This window comes from Schistocerca americana, chromosome 6 (assembly GCF_021461395.2).
Source record: "Schistocerca americana isolate TAMUIC-IGC-003095 chromosome 6, iqSchAmer2.1, whole genome shotgun sequence".
NCBI lineage: Eukaryota > Metazoa > Arthropoda > Insecta > Orthoptera > Acrididae > Schistocerca > Schistocerca americana.
Genome location: NC_060124.1, coordinates 276,404,994 through 276,409,911, shown reverse-complemented (window position 1 = coordinate 276,409,911; position 4,918 = coordinate 276,404,994). Strand labels below are relative to the sequence as shown.

The following is a 4,918-nucleotide window of genomic DNA, read 5'->3' as shown; positions in this document are numbered from 1 at the left end:
AAGGACAAGCACTTGCCTTCCAGTTATCGACCTATCTCGCTTACCAGCTGTGTCTGTAAAGTGATGGAGCGAATGGTTAACTCTCGGTTGGTTTGGCTGCTCGAGTCTCGACGCCTACTTACCAATGTACAATGTGGATTTCGTAGGCGCCGCTCTGCTGTTGACCATCTGGTTACCTTGTCGACCTTCATTATGAATAACTTCTTGCGGAAGCGCCCGACCGCGGCTGTGTTCTTTGATTTGGAAAAGGCTTACGACACCTGTTGGAAGGCGGGCATCCTCCGCACCATGCATACATGGGGCCTTCGCGGTCGCCTCCCTCTTTTTATTCGTTCCTCTTTAATGGATCGACAGTTCAGGGTACGTGTGGGTTCTGTCCTGTCCGACACCTTTCGCCAGGAGAATGGGGTGCCACAGGGCTCAGTTTTGAGCGTCGCTCTCTTCGCCATCGCGATCAATCCAATAATGGATTGCCTCCCAGCTGATGTATCAGGCTCCCTTTTCGTGGACGATTTTACCATCTATTGCAGCGCGCAGTGTACACGTGTCCTGGAGCGCTGTCTTCAGCGTTCTCTTGACTGTCTTTACTCCTGGAGTGTCGCCAATGGCTTCCGTTTTTCTGCCGAGAAGACGGTCTGTATTAACTTCTGGCGATACAAAGAGTTTCTCCCACCGTCCTTAAGACTCGGTCCCGTTGCTCTCCCAATCGTGGAGACAACCAAATTTTTAGGCCTTACATTTGACAGGAAACTTAGCTGGTCTCCACATGTGTCATATTTGGCCGCCCGTTGTACCCGTTCTTTAAATGTCCTCCGTGTTCTCAGTGGTCTGTCGTGGGGAGCGGATCGAACCGTCCTACTTCGTCTATATCGGTCGATCGTCCGCTCCAAGCTGGATTATGGGAGCTTCGTATACTCCTCTGCACGGCCATCCATCTTACGCCGCCTCAACTCCATACAACATCGGGGTTTACGACTTGCGATCGGAGCATTTTATACCAGTCCCGTAGAGAGTCTTCATGCTGACGCTGGCGAATTGCCACTCACCTACCGGCGCGATATACTGCTTTGTCGGTATGCCTGTCGGCTACTGTCAATGCCCGACCATCCGTCTTATCGTTCCTTTTTTGACGACTCTCTTGACCGTCAACACGGGTTGTATGTCTCTGCCCTGCTACCCCCTGGCGTTCGCTTTCGTCGCCTCCTTCAACACCTTACTTTTTCCCTCCCTGTAACCTTTCGAGTGGGCGAGAGCCGCACGCCACCTTGGCTCCAGGCTCAGGTCCGCGTTCACCTTGACCTCAGCTCGCTCCCAAAAGAGGTCACTCCCGGTTCGGTCTACCACTCCCGTTTTTTGGAACTTCGTTCGAAGTTCATCGACACGACTTTCATTTATACAGATGGCTCTAAGACCAATGACGGGGTCGGGTGTTCCTTTATTGTCGAGGCACAAAGTTTCAAATACCGGCTCCACGGCCATTGTTCGGTCTTCACAGCTGAGCTCTTTGCCCTCTACCAGGCTGTTCTTTACATCTGCCGCCACCGACATTCTGCTTACGTCATCTGCTCAGATTCCCTGAGCGCCATCCAGAGCCTCAGTGATCCGTACCCTGTTCACCCTTTCGTACACCGGATCCAACGCTCTCTTCAGCAGCTGGTGGACGTCGGTTCTCCAGTTAGCTTTATGTGGGTTCCGGGCCATGTCGGTATCCCTGGGAACGAAGCTGCAGATGCCGCGGCCAAGGCTGCGCTCCTCCAGCCTCGAACAGCTTCTTGTTGCGTCCCTTCGTCCGATTTTAGCAGGGTGATTTGTCGGCGCATCTTATCTCTGTGGCATGCCGATTGGGCTGCACTTACCGACAACAAGCTTCGGGCCTTAAAACCTCTTCCCGTGGCTTGGACGTCCTCCTCACGCCCTTCTCGGCGGGAGGAGGTCGTTTTAGCCCGGTTAAGAATTGGACACTGCCGGTTCAGCCATCGCCATCTGCTGACGGCTGCGCCGGCGCCGTTCTGCCCATGTGGGCACTTGCTGACGGTTAGACACATTTTAATGTCCTGTCCAGATCTTAACACACTGCGCCTCGATCTTAACCTGCCAAATACTTTCGATGCCATTTTAGCGGATGACCCACGAGCAGCTGCTCGTGTTCTTCGTTTTATCAATTTGACACACCTCGCTAAGGACATTTGATGATGCTGTTTTTTAATCCTATGCCTGTCCGTCTGTCTTTTATCGTGTTTTCCCTTTTAGTTGTTGTGGTCAACTTGTGCCTCGCGGTGCATTCTTAGAGTAGTCAGGGCGCTAATGACCATTGAAGTTGTGCGCCCTAAAACCACAAAAAAAAAAAAAAAAAAAAAAGATCATTACCGATTTTCACAGACCATTCAAAATATCTGTCGTTTGAATCACGAGCAAAGAAATATTTACGACTTGATAATGTTATCGCCGGCCTGAGTGGCCGTGCGGTTCTGGGCGCTACAGTCTGGAACCGAGCGGCCGCTACGGTCGCAGTTTCGAATCGTGTCTCGGGCATGGATGTGTGTGATGTCCTTAGGTTAGTTAGGTTTAAGTAGTTCTAAGTTCTAGGGGACTGATGACCTCAGCTGTTAAGTCCCATAGTGCTCAGAGCCATTTGAACCATTTTGATAATGTTATAAATCAAGAATAAATAAGGGAAAATGTTTACCTTAGATGTATACTGAGACAAAGGCAAGACAATTCTAATCAATCTAATACCCGCAAATGTCAGATCTGGTGGAAATGGTCTTAGGTAGAGAGGAAGCAGTGCATTGCCCCACTGAATTTTTCTATTCGTTGATGGCGCTTGGAACAGTCCCACATAAATTAATACTAAAAGTAGATGCATCTATTGTTTATTACCAACTGAAATACGTTTTGACTGGCTGCACAATACTAAGTGGGCTGTGAAACCGGACAAACTGTTTTGATACCAAGATGCCAATGATATTCCCAAACTTACCGTTCAAGATCAAACAGCTCTAATTCCCCATTAAACTCGCATTTGGTATGACTGTTTACTATGTACGGAGCCAGATAGTGAACGCTGCTGGAACTGAACTAAGTGTACAGTGTTTTTTCAGGTAGTCTGTTTAATGTGACCCTGTGGTGCCATCTAATCCTGAAGAGATTATCAATGTAGTATACTGGAAAATATTTTAAACAAAAGGAAAATATCTGCTGGGCTTCAGTTAAAACATAGACAATAAGCTTTTAAGGTCTTCTTCTGGAGGCTAAATGCAACCAACTTTGTTCGATTTCCTATACAGGTATGATGACTACTAGAACTTGGAAGTTATGTTCAGTCACCTAACGCTGTTCTCTGATATTTAATCCTTACGCAGTGCTTCGTAAACAAAATTATCGCAGTATCAGATAAGCGCTCCCGCCCTAGATACTTAGTGCTACCCGTGCGAGACAGGGGCGGTGGCTGGTCATTAAATATAAGTTTGGCTGTTAGAAAGGCTATTCCGAATGTATTTGTTCGGAGTGTAGCCTCGTACGGAAGTGAAAAAACTAAGCTCCGCCCGAACAGGCAATGAAGGCCAAACGGTACGAACCGGGCGCCGCTTCATCCTCAGTCCACAGGCGTCACTGGATGCGGGTATGGATGGGCATGTGGTCAGCACACCGCTCTCCCAGCAGTATGTCAGTTTACGAGAGCGGGGCCGCTACTTCTGAATCAGGTGCCTCCTCAGTTGACCTCACAAGGGCTGAGTGAACTCCGCTTGCCAACAGCGCTCGGCAGACCGGATGGCCACCCATCCTAGTGCTAGCCCAGCCCGACAGCGCTTAACTTCGGTGATCTGACGGGAACCGGTGTTACCACTGCGGCAAGGCCGTTCGCCGTACAGATGTGTAAAGTGGATAATAAACGGTTCAGGCAAGAGAAAAAAGTAAACTTGAAAAGCAGAGCTACACAACAATACTGAAGACCAGATAAGTAGACTGGATAACTGGCGAAGAGATAAGGAATTGGAGAAAGAAGGAAATTTTGGCATTACTTGACTAAGCGATCGGTTGATAGGAATCGTCAGTTTGGTAATGCAAGAAACCTTAGAGGGTAAAAGTTGTAGAACACAGAACAGCCTAAGTAAAGACGTGTATCAAACCACGACAGTAAGTAGTAGCTAGTTTTCTGCATTTAGCCATGGCCAGTCTATCTGCCATTGGACAGTGAGTTCGTGACCAGAGTAACAAGGGCATTCAGCTGCTACGCCACAGCTGAGGAAAAGGATTTTACACCGCAAACTGCGAACAGAAAATACCAAGCTTCGAATTCACTGGGCCTGAATTATCAGCACACACATTTACAGCACCGAAATTTTCGATAATTTTGGCGAGGCAAGAATTCTGGTTGAACTTCTTTCGTCTCTACTGTCTCAGGAGTTTCTTTCAGATTTCAAGCAAATACAAAGACCCAAGCAAGAATTTTCTGCGACGAGAAATTATGCGTAACGTGTACAACTTGGTCAGCGACCTCTTTTGTGGATAGGCTACGCGAGGTACATGGATCGTCTGGCAATACCTGCAGCCCTGCTGAACACTCTGACGGTTTAGGGAATTATGAAATGCTGCATCTTCGTTTCAGAAAAGTGTGTAAAAGAAGACTTAAATAAGAACGACATCATCGGTAGTCAGTGCGAATGTACTGCTGAGACAGAGGTACATGACAGTTGGCTGTGGCGAATGAAGTTCAGGCAGCAGAAGGTAAACTAAACTGCGAGATCACTGCAAAGAGAACTAGGCCGAAAGATGGGGTAGCTTCAATGAAAGCACAACTTCATATGTCTGATGATGCAAAGGGCAAACTCTAGGTGATTCTAATTAGCCTTTCTTGGAAATGTAACAAATCTGAGTGCTACAACATCTTCCTCTGAGGAAGGACAGATGCCCTGAA

At 48.0% G+C, this 4,918-nt stretch overlaps 1 pseudogene; it reads right to left on the bottom strand.

Moving 5' to 3' along the window:
* Positions 1–3,747: 3,747 nt before the first annotated feature.
* On the bottom strand, positions 3,748–3,865 carry LOC124620453 (annotated as a pseudogene).
* Between the last annotated feature and the right edge of the window lie 1,053 nt (positions 3,866–4,918).